Below are 18,720 nucleotides of genomic sequence, written 5' to 3'. Positions count from 1 at the left end.
TTTAACTTCTGTTTCTTTTTGCGGTTCCATCGCCGACAGTCTTTTAGTGCAGGTTAGTAAAAGCTTTAACAGCTTTTCACTTAAATTAGTTCCTTCTGCACGACGTAAGGCGTTGCCGGCGCGGCGTACCAGGATTACTGATGTGACGCGGCGTGTTGAGCTGCAGACGGCACCTTGACAACTGCTGTGTTGTTGGCGTAGCCCGCAACAGCAGACGCGGCTTCGGTCGCTCCGACGGATGACTGCGGTGCGACGAGACAGACTTCTCGCTATGCCAGCAGTGCAGCTAGACTCAGTGCCAGCTCCGTCAATCCAGATGCGTTGTTAATCCAATTGCGTCGTCCACATGCACACGTAACACTGTCTATCACTGTTCCATTGCTCAGTTGCGTGTCACAGTTCACTTCCGAATCCTAATATTTAAAAATCACTTTCACTTTTACTCAGTTTGTTTCCCGGTCGATGCACTATATGTGGGGCGGCGGGTGGAATAGTTGTTAATGTTCCTATTATTTATTTAATGCTGTTGTTTGCCGTTCGCAACTCTGGCTGTCTAACTACAATATTGGCAACCAGAAAGTGATTAGCAAAACGTGAAGCCTGTAATTAGAATTCCTAATGCCCACTTCATCTGAGAAATACATTTATACCTAAAGCTTATACCTCTGAGGAATTAGGAGATTGTCAGGGATTCATAATCAAAAACCATTCTCTCTAAAATGTTCACTATATTCTGAAAGTCACAGACCAAAAAGAATTCCACACAATCAAAGGACCAGAGCAGTTCAGAGTCTAATGCGCTGATGCCACTATAACTGTTCAAATTAAATGTTTAAGTGAATGCACGCCATAATTTGATGATAATGTTTATCAAACGCCATGCTAAATATTGGTAGAATGTCTGTCCTGCGGCGGCACGTGAAAACACGACAGACGCAAACTAAAGATAGATCATTAACGTCACCCCAAATTTAACACTTCATTCGAAAACGATTTCATGGTTACGTGTATCCCGAGTAACTTATTACTGCATCTGAGGCTGTTTATATTAACGATACCGACGCGACGCGACTCCCGGCACAGGTGGTGCGCTAATCAGCGTCTGGAGAGAACTTTGGCCTTTTTCTTTCTCCTGCAGCGTTTTTACATATAAAGCTGCGGTGAAGACGGCTAAGGGAACGCCTGATCTAATCTGCTCTCCCGACTAGCCGCTGGGCTAGTAATGCACCACTTTAAGTTACCTAATAAATCATTGTTTCCTTTGCTGATGGCCGATGAAGCTTTCATTTTAATTATGCAATCAGCACACAAGTAAGTAATCATAATAAAAGTCTGACGTGGCTAAGTGAAATATTTTGAGCGGGAAAATTAATTTAATTACACTACACGCAGTAGACGAGCTCTGAACTTGTTCTTTGGAGATACGCTATAGTTATAGCTTTATAGTTATTCTGTTGAAACTTCTCATATTTTTATGATTATAGCGGATCTCCCTTCTAATTAAATTTAAACATCCTAGCTTTATTTATTCGCCTACTTATTCCAACTTGCTTCCTTAATTTCTAAGACAAAAACCAGAAAATCATGAATTTCAATAAAAATTTTAATTTGTGAGATCCAGAATACTGTTTCTACTAAATTAATATGCAAAAGGAATCTAAATATAAATTTTTAAGTTTCTAGCTCTTTTCTGTTGCGCCCATGATTTTCACAGAAAAACGTCCAAATTTCGAAAATGGTTAAAGTTATTGAACTGATATTCAACACATATTGATTTAGTGTTACTCCTGACATGCTAGAAACGTTTCAGGTTATTTACTTCATTTTAAAGTATTGCGCAATATTTGTGACGTCAGAGCTAGTTACAGCGGACTAGGCTGGCACACAATGGTAGGACTGATGTGAATTTTACAAGGCGTGAGTATGCTGCTTCCCTAGATCTCCCTACAGAATGAAAACCATACTCTACTCGAGGAAGATAAAATTCACAGTCATTACTACCAAGATATGTGCAAGAACATGGGAGAATTGCAGAATACTGATCCACATTGGAGAAACGTTAAACCATTGCTTAGACTATGTTTAACAGGTAAGATAAAACTAAACCACACATTGCAAAATAGTGTTCTGTTCTACAGACCAGAGACTTGAGGAGTCTTGAACAAACTGTGACAGAAGCACAAACATCAGGGTACTTACATACTAGGACATGCATTGATACTATCAAATAGTACATTGATAATGGCTAGGCACTAGCCGAAATCTAGGTTTGACTAATAAAACCTGAGACTAAGGGATGACTGATTGCTGTGCACTATCATTTGAAAGTCATATGACAGTCGTGAGTGCACCCATATTCGCAATGGAAGCTAACTTGACGATTTCACTATGATGAACAAAGAACATATTGAGAAGCTTTTGTTCTTGAAGTCATTTAAACGTAGTATTAAGGACAATTAAAAATAACTTTCCTCTAAGTTGCTTACCGAAGGGGGAAATAACAGTGATACAGATTTAGTCATCTAAGTAATTTCTTAAGATGTGAACACCTAATTACAAGTTCTAATGTATTCATTAGTTAAGCCACATTAATAATTTGTGGACATGTCCTTCCATTATATCTCCGATGACGTTGTCCATTCTACAGGATCCGAACACACAAATACGCAATTAACGTCACTTGCATAGATGGAGGGAAGCAAATACAAGCCGGTCATGCTCTGAAACAATAGCGTTTATCTACCTGTGTGTGCGTGGTATGCAGCCAGCGGAACCGAATACTTATTCGTAGACATAATTCCTGTGCAGAATACCTGACGAACCGATAAGCTTTCTGTGTTCAATGGCATTCCTGAGCTCCGAGGGAAAATGCTTTCTGCTCACCGAAACCTGTTGATCTTGTGAACCATAGTGAAATACCTGTCTACTGACCACACCTTTCCAAATACATACCACCGCCTCGTATTCGTAGCGACTGAGCGAACTTCTAGCAGTAACACTGAACCATTTACATTGGTGCAAGAAACTCGTACTTCCACGCGTAATTCGGAGCTACTGAAGGAGTTGGGGGAGCATCGCTCATTTCTTACCCCAACGCCCCGTTCGGTAGTGAACCAATCATGGTACGTTATAGCGTCTAGAGCATAGTATATCCGCAAGAGTAGTAAGAACATGCGTTGTGAATATTATGCATTTAGAAGCAAACCAAGTATTTACACGCTTATCCAACTATTCTACGCCGAGAGCCAAGTAACGAAGAACTACAAGCTGGAACAAGTCAGAGGCAATGTTTTCTTCAGCAATAGCGGTCATTACTATTTCTTACACTACGATCCAAATTGTAGCTCGACAGCCTCTACGTGACATACCAATTGGATTTGCTGTCAGGGACTAATGAACCCGTAGTTTGGTCCCTTTACTCCCCAAATCAGCAACCCTTTGCTGTCATTCGCCTCCTAGACAACCAGTTCTTAATGGATGGATAACATCTCCCTTAAACATCAATGCAAATAAATTTGAGTCTGACATATTCTTCTGCTTTAGAGTTAGAACTTGACAGTTTATAGTGCTTGGGTTGCTTTCCTTAAGCTTCCAGCAAATGAATCCGAACCCGAATCATGCATTCTCCTTCAGCTCGCTCCATATGCTTACTGTTAGGCATTTTACGGCAGTTAACGCTTCCGATGACAGTGTACGGGATTTCTACTCCTGTTAATGTACAACAGCCTTAGGTACATTTAGGTCGACAACCAGCTCCACCACACGTCTTCCTGCCTCAGACAACTCCAACTTTTATAGATGTTACACTGCAAGTGGCTGTACAATTCAAGGCGGACGGTACATGACACCAGCCTTATCAGTTACCCTTCTAACTCAGTATGACTTATTGATGGGGTAAGAAACTGCCTATGTACATCCAAAGATATCCTAATCCACCTCTACGTTTCCGGGAGAAGTACGTCTTCTCAGGATTTTATTTTTCCATCATATATCTGAATGAGATATGCCAGCCTATACGATCCCATCAGCATCCATGTGATGCTTTTGGTTAACAGATCAATCACGTAACACGAAGAGATGCTGGCTTACATTATTGGTAGACAGCGACAACTCAGTGACCATCTGTCGTATTGATGTTAGTGTTTACCTGTACATATCATTTAACCACAAACGGGTATATGCGTGTTAATGTCGGGATAGCAGCTGACAGTGACCTTAAAACTCTGCTGCAGATTGAGAATGTATAGTGAGGTACAATGTTGGGGCTCGTTGAAATAGAGTGGTGGAAGCTTTGCGGCAAAGTGACAGATATATCGAGGGACAGTTCACGTCTAAGCACGACATATTCTGTCTCGGATTTCCCGTCTTCGACAGTAGCAGTGTTAGTGCAGTAATTACTCACTGTGCTTGGTGTTACTACGTTAAAATTAACAGATCGAGAGCCGCCACAGGGCGTATTTCTAAAGCAAGAAAGTACTGTGAACACAGTGGTCTGCAAAACGTGATATGCGCTACTGCTTGTCGAATTTGTTTTCTTCAGATTGAGGAAGCATTGAGATGGGCTGGTCGTGACTTCGGTCACTCAATCACTCTAAGATCAACGGAAGTTTATTCCAATATTGTGTACCTACTGCAACAGGTGTTGCATGCAATAAATGTTGAATTCAAAGCGTATAGAATAATTTATTAGAGAAATACTGTCGGATAGATCCCAAACGCCAGTCAGTGCTATTTAAGTACAGTGAGGCTATGTGTGTTCTCCCTCCAACCATTAACAAATGTTTCATTGAAACTAGAGTCTTGCATACCATATGCATGCATATAGACACCATCCTGATTTCTAAATATAACCTGTCTTTGATGAAGATGTAGTCTTTCCAGCGAAGCAATGGAATCAGATGTTTGTAACAAACGTCTGTCAGGGATAGTTATATAAAGTGATGATGTGTGTGGTACGCCCTCCGACAGTTAACAAGTGTGCCCTTAATGCTGCCATGTATGAGGGTACATAATGTCATTTTCTTAGAAAGGAAAAAAAAATGCCCAGCAACCAAGAGGTGCAATGGAATGAGATGCTTATAACTCAATTTCCAAACGTCTGTCAGGGCTATTTATGTTCACTGATGCTACGTGTGGTACCTCCTTCCACAAATAACAAATGTCCTATTAAAACTAGAATCTTCCGTGTCATGCACATGCACACAGATGCAATTCTAATTTCGAAATATAATTTGCCTACAACGAAAAGAATACCCAATAATAATACGGTGCAGTGGAACCAGTTGCGTGGACATAGTTCCAAACGGTTGTTCGCGCCTTTTAAGTACATTGACTCTGTGTAAAGTCCTCCCTCCCATAATTAACAAACATTACAGTAAATGTACAGTCTTCTGCACAATATTCGCCTCGTACTTCCGTATCGCTAGCTTTTAGACAGGATCAGACTCGAACAGTTCGTTTCTATAATTTTAAATCAGAGCTTAAAAATCAGATTGTTTTTAACGGAGGGATCTTCTTATCCCATTGTTACAAAAGCGCGAAGAGTCCGCGACACAGTCACTGCCAGAAAGGTAGATTTCCCATGAGGTGCTGACTAGATATTTGAAATTCTAAGAAAACAAGTGTTAGCTACAGGGAGCACAATTGTAAGACTTGGTAGCTAATGCAATAACTGAGACAGTTGCTCCATCAGAATAGCAATTTTGACGCCATGCATTTCCATCCTAAATGGTCTGATCACGGATCTTTAGCTGCTTTCCTGCAACAACATTTCACATGAGGTGGAATTTAACAGTTCAGCTTTTACTACGTCAGACAGAGTCATCACTTCTCTCCATCTATACACGTGAGGATAGTTGCATATTTGTGTGTTCAGATCCTTCAGAATGAAGTACGCCCTTCAATCCTCGACAAATATATCGCAACGACGATGTAACATGAGGGCATTTCTACTGGAAGGCTATGGTCTATCGTGTGGAATGACCCACAGCTGGTTGAGTTTGGACATACCATAATTTCTCGCATGTGGTAGAACATTAAAAGGTAATTACGCATGTTATTGGGAGTTTTATGCTGTTGGAACGTAACCAACGTTGTTAGTGTTCCGATACATCACCAGGAGTTTATGGGAAGTGATTAAACTAACACTGATGTAAAAAGTTACACATGTCCAGCCGTAAGGGAGGCCCACACATGTTCTTGGTCGCAATGTCAACTGCAATGTTTATAACAGTACAGCAGCTCACATCGGTGATGGCATTCGAATCCTTTCCTCTGCGGCAGCAATGTTGATCATAACAGAGTGTGGAACGCATATGATTTACGACACTTGTTTGAGTCTTGGCGGGATACAGCACTTTCCGGAAGCGCTGACTGAAAATAACTGCAGTATGTCCTCGAATCTGATTAGCTGGATGATCTAAATGTCAAATTATTTCCTAGAACAGAGGAGCATCGAGAGACTTAGCTGATGTGAATGTGAACATGCGATAACTTTTCGGACGCTTTACACAAATAAGCAAAAATTCCATTGGTTGTCTCAGTTACGTATTTGTAAGAATGTAAAGTTACTTTGGTCTGTGCAAAGAAAATGATGTTGATGGGAAGTGGGCAAACTATACCCGGTCATACGACAGGCGTAGATTTGGCATACAAAATTGCGAATTCCACGCATGTCCAGCCGTAGGTGTGTTACGTGGAAAATTACGTCCAGTCATATGGAGGATATAGATTTACGTGGGAAATTGGTCTTCCAAGGCCACAGTTGTCATGAAGAGGTACTGTCCGTACTTCGCTCATTTTCGAATTTCACATAGGGAAGGAATGTGGTTTGCCTTGCTTTCGATTACCTTCGTTTCGTATCTATTAGAGAAAAGACGCTACAATTCTTCCTCTCTGTTTGTGTCGTCGTTCAGACAGGTCCCAACGTCCCAGAAGCCTCTTATTCGACTATGAGACATACTGCCGATCCTGCTACGGTCGCAGGTTCGAATCCTGCCTCGGGCATGGACGTGTGTGATGTCCTTAGGTTAGTTATATTTAAGTAGTTCTAAGTTCTAGGGGACTTATGACCACAGATGTTGAGTCCCATAGTGCTCAGAGCCAGCCATACTGCCGATCTACACATTTTTTGTCTTTATTTTGCTGAGAGAACATTGATTCTGTTGTGTTATTTAAGTGAAGATGTGAAACACTGTTGGAAGAGGTATTTGCTGATCCTTTAGACATGATTAACACATATGATTGTGACTATCGGAAACTTAGATGAGTTTTTGACGTGTTAGGATGATGTGTAATCTGTTACATTATTGACATCGGTATTCGTTTAAAAACAAGAGTGGAGGTACCAGTTTTCTCTATGTACTAGTTTTCACGTAAAAACCTTCGAAAACAAGGTAGCTTTATAGTGACACAATGGTTTAGCACGTCCAACGGTAAAGTTTCGGCTCTCTAAAGATATAATTTGCGCTTTTTATCTTCTGAATTATACTGTGGCGATTGCCCTCCTCTTTCAATATCCCATTCATGTCCACAAAACTAGTGCAAAACTAATTGACATCATTCTGAATGGGGCCATTGTTGTAGTATTCGTTATGTAATATTTTTTGTGTGTGTTGTTCCTTGTGAGATGTATTAGAGAGCTTTACGGCACTAATCTAGTCAGGTTCTCCCTCCCGAGCAGGCCATGAAGGCCCAACGTTACCGACCGGCCGCCATGTCATCCTCAGGCCATTGGCGTCACTGGATGCGGATATGGAGGCGCATGTGGTCAGCACACCACTCTCCCGTCCGTATGTCAGTTTCCGAGACCGAAGTTGCTACTCCGCAATTAAGTAGCTCCTCAGCTTGCCTCACAAGGTCTGAGTGCACCCTACTTGCCAACAGCGCTCGGCAGACCGTATGGTCACCCATGCAGCCCGACAGTTGTAAACTTCGGTGATCTGACGTGAACCCGCTGTTACCGCTGCGGCAAGGCCGTTGACTAGTCAGGTTCAATAAGCACAAAATTTGTCAGGTTAAATAAGCAATATAAAAATAAAATAGGCTGCCCATCTGTGATTTTGTAAATAAAGAACAAGGTCTTCTTATTAAATGTCTTCACATGAAATGGTTCGCCACACACAACTCGTTCTCTCTCCTAAGTGACAATATCCTACTTATCTCCTATTTTGGATGTACTTTTAAAGAAAATACGGCAATTGTATCCCGTCAGCATCCGGCTCAGATATCATTACCACGTTATCCCATAGGTATCCAGCCTGGGATTTTTACAAGAGGCTGAAAATCAGACTGCAGGTCGCTGAGGCGGCCGAGTGCCCTGCTAGAGTCCTGTGGTGGGACGCTAGGCAGGTCGCCCATCTTGCCCTGCATAGTGGTTGTGCATTGAACTACAAAGTGTGTGGCGTCTGCTTGTGCAGGAACGCCGTGATGTCTCCTGCCATGCACAGTACCTCTACGTCTGGGCCTACATAAAGTTAGGAGCATGATTAAAAGTGGTAGCAATCGGTCGTGTGTCGGTAGATGATCCCACATGTCGTGTGCGTACCACTACTGGAGGCGAAGTGACGCACTGTTGATGGCGGTGTCGTGATTGCAGACCCTGCACGTTGCTACCTCGTCCATGATCCAGGCCTCGACGGTCGGCTTAATGTTGGGTGATAATGGCCGTTCTACGATGAGATCCCGAACCATGGTGCTCTGCCGCAAGAGAGCTGAATGTAGAGCAGCCTTCTGGCATTTTCTAGGCCATCCAGTATAGTACAGTACTCTGTTATGTCTTGTGCATGTGCTTGAAAGATTATTTTCACGTTATCACGATTGCATTGATCCGTATATATAGTCATTTAGTTCTACAGTTTGTATCATGGGATGTAGATGGAGTGACGTTCGGATTGAAGGTTTTGTAGACGGAGTACTCACTTCAACAGTTATTTTACTTCCAAGCTTCAATTGACAAATTAATAAATCACGTTCAGTAGAAACAAATACAAATTTATGTAACCTGAAAGAACTTTAGGAAGTGCCAAAATAACCAGCTGCACAATTATCCTTATAACGATGACACAATAATTAAGACACATAATAAATTAAGTGTTACTGTATTACGAATAACGAATAAATGGACAACACCTCAACACTTAACAGTATTTGGCACTCGGTCAGAATCATTTAGTACAACTACTCTAATCAGTCTAATCTAAAAGCTGTAAATTCAACTATATATGTAGTTATAATTACGAACAACTTAAACTGGAAGCAACAAACAGAAAATATTATGGGGAAGGCTAACCATTGACTGCGTTTTATTGGCAGGAAACTTATAAAATGTAACAGACCTACTAAGAAGACTGCCTACACCACGCTTGTCCGTCCTCTTTTAGAATACTGCTGCGCGGTGTGGGATCCTTACCAGATAGTACTGACGAAGTACATCGAAAAAGTTCAAAAAAAAGCAGCACGTTTTGTATTATCGCGAAATATGGGAGAGAGTGTCACAGAAATGATACAGGATATGGGCTGAACATCATCAAAAGAAAGGCGTTTTTCGTTGACACGGAATCTTCTCACGAAATTCCAATCATGAACTTTCTCCTCTGAATGCGAAAATATTTTGTTGAGACCGACATTCATAGGGAGGAACGATCACCAATATAAAATAAGCGAAATCAGAGCTCGTACGGAAAGATATAGGTGTTCATTCTTTCCGCGCGCTATACGACATTGGAATAATGAATTGTGAAGGTGGTTCGATGAACCTTCTGCCAGGGACTTAAATGTGATTTGCAGAGTATCCATGTATATGTAGATGTATATGTAGAACTGGAAAATTGATGATGCCCAAGAATATTAAGATCAGAAAAACCAGCCACTAGCTACACTTTGATCCGCTATTATTACCGGCGACACTAGCGAACTACCCACGTCTACATCTAATTAACTGCATATACAAGACATGTAAGAACTCAGTCTCATGAATGAATTATCGACTAAATCTTAATGCAAAATGAGTGAGCCTCAGGCTCAATTAAAGGAAGACAGTAAGACAGTAAACTCATAAAATTGCTTGGTAACGAGGTTATTTAGACTCACAGCGATAAACAACTAATTTCTGCTGAAGACAACAAATCACTGCCATGACATGCAATAACACAATTATGCCTGCGCTGTCTTATGGCACACGCTGTCGCACGCCCCTGCCCGATAAACAACAATGTATCTACACAGTACCACGGACTAAAGTGTAGGAACTTGTTTACGAGTAGCTACACTCATTTCACGGTTCACACTAGCATACAACACGGTGCACTACTTGAGTCACAACCCCACTAGGATGCCACCATCAGGTGGTAAGGCACTCAGCAAATGCTCATTATGGCCATGTTTATCCTCCACTGGATCCGTCGGGCAACGGTCCAGGGAAGACAGCAACTACCCCACCAGTTTGGTCTCGAGATGGCAGCCCCGGCCTTGAAGATTGTCGCCTTGCCTGGTAACCATCCCGCACACCACCTTCTCATGGCCTTTTGACTTGGCTCCGCCAAGAACTGTCTTCATCGTGTCACTTCAACAAAGGACTAGTTCCAACAACGCCAGGCCCAGTCCAAAGACGTCAAACTGGCCCCAGCAACGGTCCACAGGCATCTCCGTCAGTGTCACTGGCCTGACAAGATCTTGCTAGGCTGGTCGTCAAGAAATTTGGAACTTCATTGTCACACCTGCTGTGTGTAGTCTACAGGCGCTGATTGCTGTGATTCACCCACATCATAAATTAGTTTCCATACTGTTAACAGTGCAGTGCGTCAGAACCACATGTGGTTTCAGTTTTCTGAGGAACGACGAGCCACTGGTGGTTTCAGTCTTGCAAGGAAAGGTGCATTGACATGTGTTTTGTAGTGAGCAAAATCAAAGAGCAGAGCTTGCATGTAGTGCTGCTCCAATTGGTGTGCATAAATGATGAAAAGACATTCGTAAACAATTAAAAATTGCCGTATTGAACGTATGGAAAATTTTACTGATCTGACTAACAGTGAAGAAACCAGGAAAAATATATATTTTTCACAACTTCTTAAAGTGACAAGAAAAGTTTGTAATAGTTGGGAATCGAATGTATTCCACATTAACCCATTACGTCCAGGTTTCCTTTCTTGGAATGGCAATGTTTCTCTATTTTTATATAATATAGTAATGTCGAATAATAATAATAAATCGTTTATATTTTTCTTAAAGTACTCACATTAACAAAATTGTTTGATCTACATCTAGATCATTGGTGTGATACAGTATCTGACACTTATGTAAACTTTTTGATTTTGGTATTTATGCTGAATATTCATTTTCGTGAGTAAACTATAGCAGCTTTATTATTTTCAAAGATAAATTACAAAATACTAAACAAAATTACATGTACTTATTATAGTATTCAGTTGTAGAAGAATAAACCTTATTACTTTTAAAATTTGCTCTACATATACCCATAATTGTAATGAACGATAATTGTCTCTTCTAACCACGTATTTATGTTTGTCCGTTGTTCCATCTCATTTTTTGTGGTACAATTTAGAGCAGTTTCGAAAAAGGGTATTGTTACCTTCCTTACAAAATATCAGTGGTCTGCCTTTGCAACCAGCAAACTGACTACATCCTTGGGAATTAAGTGCTGACATAAAGTGGTCCTTTTCTTCAAATCTCACTTCATGGAATGCCCTTTTTAGTGTTGATAAGGGATGCTCTGCCCTCATGATAGTAGGCATTTTCAGATACTGGTCAGCAAGACACCGTCAGAGCTCCAATAAATTCGGAGATCTTCTCGATGTACCTTGTGGTATACGATCCAGGTGTTCGCAACAGCCATATCAATTATTCTTGTAAACAGAGACTAGTACCTTTTAATGCTGCGTAAAGAACTGGAATATTTTCCAACAAGCCAGTCATGATAGTCTACTCTTTCCACATTTATACTGCATACCTTTACAAGCTGCGGCTGTTGAGTGCTGGTTTTCTGCTTAGCTGTTGTATTCCAGCTATTTCAGAAGTGACTGGAATCACACTATTAAAACTGGTGTCAATACAGACGAATTTATTATCATTTTACTTGACAAACAACGTGTTACCATGTATCACTATACAATTTTTCCAAAGGTTTTTTTTCTTGGAAAAGAGTTTTTCAGTCCTTTTTCCTAGCACAATACCTGTTGGCCTAAATCCAATGTTTCGCAGTTGCCATAGGAGATCTGTGCTAATCAAGCTCTTCTCGAGGCAAGCAGTATGACTTTGAGGACTTTCAATGCACTCAGGCGCATTTAACATTACCCTAGATCCAAAACTAGATCGGTATTTTTGTTCATCACTTTCTTGCTACAAATGCAAATCAAAATGGAAACAGTAACAAGCAGAAGCACACAATGACCGTAGGTCACAGCTAAATCGAATTAGCTTTCCTCAAATAAACCGTTTTAGTGTGTGATGGCTTTAACACTTGATAATAGTTTCATCGATACTCAAGTTTTCTGAAAATTTGCCAAACTGCTTAAAGGACTCCATCTTAAATGGTTCAAATGGCTCTGAGCACTATGGGACTCAACATCTTAGGTCATAAGTCCCCTAGAACTTAGAACTACTTAAACCTAACTAACCTAATGACATCACACACACCCATGCCCGAGGCAGGATTCGAACCTGCGACCGTAGCAGTCCCGCGGTTCCGGACTGCAGCGCCAGAACCGCTAGACCACCGCGGCCGGCAACTCCATCTTAATAATTAATGGTGAAACATTGAAACATCTATCATGTTTGGTGTCTTGAGTTTGATCATTATCACTGAAGTGAATTAGAGATTAAATCTTCCGGTATTTACTTCTCGACTTAGCTTCATTGACGACTTCCCGTCTTTATTCAAAGATTTCAGACCAATGAAGTGTTTCCGACGAAGTCTGTGCTACCCTGACAAACGTTGTCTACCATAAATATTCTCAGTTCTTCCACATCGAAAGACAAGTCGTATATGTACTTATACGTACATATAACATCTAGCTGATCGTACTAATTCTCTCACGATGGAATCAAATGCATCACTGAAATTAAAGACATTTTCTCCAACTACAAGTGGCGTGAGATCCTTTATTTTGTGTTTAGTTCATCCTACAGCTGCCTCAGCTGAATTCCTATTTTTAGGGTTTGTAATGTATAGTAGCTTCATTTTACTGTATGTGGGCAATCGGCTATAAGGTTTCTTCTGTTTTCTTTATTTTGTTCTACCTTGAGCACCCACTACCTTATTATCCACATTCTCCAAAAATGGATTTGAAAATGAAATGCGTGCGATCCAGGTACACCCAGAACATTAGAGAAACATTTACACGATCGTCTGCCTCATTCTCATCTGTCAAAGCATTAGTGTCCTGAGGAGCAACAACCACATCAACATTTCCGTTGTCTTAATAAATCAGTCCTTCCCGATTGTCATTATTTCAAATGTCTAAAACTTCATTCATTGTAATGCTCTCGAACACTAACTCATAGTTTACTTGTTTTTTCTCTATTTTTTGTGCTACACTGAACAAAGTAAATTGAGTCATCAACTCCACTGCTCGAAGTGAATGCTATTGTTGTGTTGGTTTTATTACTACTGCGTCAGCAGGCGATTCTGTTTCCTTCCAGTGATCTAACAATACGTCGTTTTTACGCTTTCCAAACCACAATGTAGGCCAATAATGGTAAACCGTTTTCTTGCATTATTACTGTATGAAACTTTTGCTGCAGAACCGGAGTCAACAGATCTTAGAAGTAATTGATAAATATGTATAGATGATATAAAAAGTAATGTCCTACATTTACGGAAATTATGGTCCATTTTAAAATGTAAGGAGAATTCCATTGTTTGTATGTTCAACAATAAAAAATTACCGCATTTACTTTTAACAATGAACGTTTTTAATCTGTGATTGGAATTCAAAACAAGTTACCCGATTTTTACTTATAAAATTAAAAGGAACAATAGATTCTAAACATTTATCACGGCAAGATAATGGGTTAACAGTGCTATAACTCGACAGAGTCACTAGACGTGAGCACATGTTCTTGTTCTCCAAGAAAGGGATATAAAAGAAAGCGGAAATCTACGGAATTTGACGAAACGTTAGTCTGTAGAATTGTAATTAGGTGGTACGACACACAACAGTAACTGAACGGTGTTAAAATACATGGTGGTGATGGTGAAAAATTTGATCATTCCGGCTCAGAGATGTATGTTCTTCGTTTTCTCTGCTCACCTATTTTCTGATTCAGACAGTGTAAAATTTTTTAATGGAATAAGAAAACACTGGTGAAGCAAGAACGACGTTTTGTGCATGATGAACTTACTGTGTGCTGAAGTAACTGGTCTTGTAGTATACTTCGATAAAACTTGAGTTTGAGAAAACCAACACACTCAAATACTTTTCTCGACTTCAGCAGAAGCAGTACCCTGAAAGTAGGTACACTTCATTTTGTTTAGAGTACATCGCTAATTTCGGTGATCTGTGCACGAGCTGCAAACAAAAGATGTTCTAGAGGCAGGGCATGTTGTTGACCCTATTTAGGCGAGACACTGGAAAAAAAAGTCCTGGCGGCGGCACACACGTACTCGTGTGCTGCGGTGCTTGGACTTTCTCGCAAATAAAATGCATTCACAAGTGACACGATACAAGTATAATGTCTCAGATGTCACCAAAATTAATTTTGTAGTTTTCTGAAGAGCTTTCTCGCTGGAATTTTCTACAAGGTTAAAAAGAAATCTAACTCGTCACGAACGAAATTTTTATTACATGTACCACACAGTTTCACACCTCTTCAGTGTTTCGTTTTTTATCTCTAAATAATTTTTTTTAGTTTTCACAACAAAATATTTCACTCATAAATCTATAAAATTCCAGAAATTTTATATATTGTTTTCAGCCGAAATATGTCAGTGTCTGCGTTTTATCAACAGGTTGAATTAAAAGTTATTTTCCTTCAAAATTTATTGTAACGTCAGTTTTATTTCTTTTTCGTAGGAACTGGCAAGAATTTTCTTTTGAAAAGTACTACAACTTTTCTAGAGTAGAAAAATACGTGTCCAAATTTTTTAAGAATTCCTATTAACGTTTGAAATTACCAGTAACTGGCAATGCTCTAAGGCCGTGAGGTGACACTGAAGTGCCTATTTTCGTGACAGCTACAATAGTAGCAATCTATTTAACTTGCTGTGTACCACCTTCCATGTCTGTCACCCGCTTGTGTACAACATCTACCTGCTTCGTATGCCTCCTCGCAACACTAATGTGACGCTTGAATCGAAAACTATTTCTGCTAGTGGGAAAGTCGACCCTGCTGTTCAACAAGGCACAAATTTTACTGTGTAAGGCAACCCATAATCTTTTGTGCCTTGTGGTAACTTTTCCTTGTTACAGTTTTTAGCTTTTCATTCAGGTCCTTTTTATTACTTCTATAAAATACTTTGTATGTAGTCATTACGTAGTGCTGAATTTTGGTGGAGTGGGTTTGGGTTGAGAGTTGTGCAACTATAGACTCGCTTTTAAGTCATTTTTATTTACAACTATGTACTGTAACATGGATGCTCAAACGACAGCAACAGAAAAATTTTTAACGGTTAAATTCAAACATGAGAAATATTCTTAATTTGAACACATCGAAATAATCCTAAAGATTTATCTTACTCGATCCAGGTGACACCACAAATGGCAACAGTTTAGAAACAAATATCACCCTTTATAACTAAGACAGCCACATGAGAAGATACACTCTGCCAGAAACAACCTCCACCGACTGCCCAGCTTATGCTGACAGACAACACAACTGTAATCTTGTCACGATATTATTGCACTTGACTACTGTGGCTGTCCGGACATACGTGGTCTTATTACAGGAAACAAGTTCAATGGTGACTATGAAAAGCATTGTCAATGCTGTGAATGCACTGTGAGTTGTGCATATACTGTGAAGTGGTTCAGCGCGTCTTCGTGAAATATCACGATAAAACTTAACGATAAGCTGACTGCAGCGTCCTCACTCCCAGGTCCAATAATAACGTACTCCACTAGTACACATCTACAGTCATGAATGCATAATATTCATGGAGTAACATACATTAATCTCATGCACGATGGCCCTGCCTTGAAATCTGAAATATCACTTCACACAATTCATGGCAGCTTCGCCCTATTTCCAAAGACCACTTGAGGCACAATGTAACATTCTCTACAACCTACCACCCAGTGCACGATAATCTAGTCTGACAGTGCTCAACAGCTGCCCACCACCACACGTGTACATCTGGTCACGTCGCTGATATAACATAGTGAATTTTCAAACGGGTTTCCCGATTCAACAGCGCTCGTCCTTCAGGTCTCTCTCGCTCGTTTTCTGGACGTTGACAAACTCTTCCACTCCATCACAAATGCGTCAGCTTCCGCTGTATACTGCGACCGACCCCTTCGCCAACCACGCCAATATAAGATGGCGCATCAGCAGATGGGGATGGCGCCAAATGCTTTGTGCCCGGCAACAACATTTCTATTCATTTTTTTTTCAGTTTGTAATGTAGATACATGAGCATGTAGGCCAAATGTATCACAGAAACTGACATAAATATAGCACACAACATTTCAACATAATTTCATATATATTACTATAACTAAGCGTTATGGCATTTGAGATGGGAACAATCTACATGCAATATTTACATAAAAATATTTATTCTTAAAGAAGAAAGAAAACAAGATTCCACATATTACCATATGATCATCTGGCAGACTGATATACTAAGTGTACCTGGAATCCAGAAGCCAAACGCTGATGTTCTACTGTGTTATACTGCATCACAGATACTGTAATTTATAATTGTGGAGTGCAGTACTGAACAATGCTATACTACACAGCACTACACCATACTACTGTTATTGATATCAGAACCAAGTCACATTTCTCAGATATCTTGGTAGTTATATCCATGGTTTTCTGAGATCTAAGTCAAGCTTCACAGAGGCTGTGATAATCTGCCACGTCATGTATAGCGACTGCGCGATGCTTGTCAGCGTCCCATCTTTGATGGTTCATCTTTGTTGGTCTTTGCCGAGGCTTATATCCTCACTGCTTCCGAAAAGTAGTTGCAGGTGGATGTTCTGCCATGGTGCATCTCTTTGTCATGATGTACGGCCTCTGCTTGTTTGTCTCTCAGTCATGCGAGCTTGCAGTAGAGTCGCTGATATTTTAGCTGTTAAGAAGTTCAGCTTCTGTCACAGTTCCTCATTCTTCATTCTATTATAGACTGTTGTATTACTACAGACATTCTGATCGTGTCTGTAACTTCTCGTCTAATGGCATACTCGCAATAAATGTGGTCCAGGACGCCGATTACAAGTGTCTGCAGTGCGTTGTATTTTCAGAGAGTGGCTGTGATGTAGTGTACAATTTCCTTGGTCGGAAGCTGGTATGACACTGTGGATCGTTCCTTCTATTACAAAGTTCCTGGCAAGTTCTCCTCCTTGTTTCTACACAGTTCCACATTTCTTGCCTTTCCGTATCAGTATATGCCTTTCTTTCCTTGTTCAGTGGGGCTCCTGTGCCTAGCATCTCCTTTACATTATTACCCAATTTTGATCCTCCTCTATTTCTTACGCCTAGTTCCAGAGTAGCAACTCTGACACCAGCAGCGCTTCAGGTGTTGCTGCATATTGTCGTCTTAGGCGCCAATCCAACTTGCTGTAGAACCTGTGCTGTCCTTACCTTTCTGGCTGTATGAGATCTATCGGTGAACCAGATGGCCACAACAGCCATCAGGACTGCTTTATGGTATGTTATTATTGTACTCAGTGGCAGCTGAAAACTTTTTTCGTCAATTGTATCTATTTTGTACAGGATTTTAATTTATCTCAGGCAAACGATTTCTACATGTGTGTCAAATTTTTGCTTACTGGCCCTGGCAAAAGATGATGTTCTCCCCTGCTCCATGCTGCTGCCTGCACCCCGCCACGACTTCTTTGTCAGCCACGCTGGCAGCAGAGATTTTGCTCAATGTACGACGAAGCACCAGGCTCTGCCCCACAACCGGTCAGCTGTCGTCACATCCATCAGGGGAGCTGGCACATTTTGATCTCCAGCGTTTCATCCGGTAAAGTAACCCTTCTTCAGACTCTGGCACGTCCTCGGCCAGCCCACAAGTCGCCAGACCAAAGTAGCCACCGAGGCCAGTGGTCGCGGGATACCACCAGTATCCATGCCTCCAGCGCTGGCACCAGGTGATGTTGCCGGTTGCTCTCCGTCAGCAGGCACAATTCTCGTATATCGCACTGTTCCAGGAAGGACTGCTACTGCGTATACGGCACCAAAAGAGACCTCTGACTTGGTTCTGAGTGCCAGAACACCACTGCCAATGTGAGAAATTAAATTTCGCGGAACTATTGTAATATGAGCTGAAAATATTATTCTGCGAGTAAGATACTACGATGGCCCAGGCAGGGGTATAGAGAGCGACCCAGCTGTCCCTACAGTTAGGTTTTATGCAACCCGCAACATCATTAAACGCCACCTCCGAGATTTTCAAAGTCTCTTCGCATGCGGGAACTATTAGTCCCAGAGAAATAATGAGCAATCATTTGGAGGAAATTTACTGTAGTTTAATTTTGTAATGGGTTTCATTTTCAATAGAGACCATAGTATTGCAGATATTCAAGAGGAATGTACGTA

This window comes from Schistocerca nitens, chromosome 6 (genome assembly GCF_023898315.1).
Source record: "Schistocerca nitens isolate TAMUIC-IGC-003100 chromosome 6, iqSchNite1.1, whole genome shotgun sequence".
Classification (NCBI taxonomy): Eukaryota; Metazoa; Arthropoda; class Insecta; order Orthoptera; family Acrididae; genus Schistocerca; species Schistocerca nitens.
The sequence above is the reverse complement of the archived record's forward strand: the minus strand, read 5'-3'. Positions refer to the sequence as shown.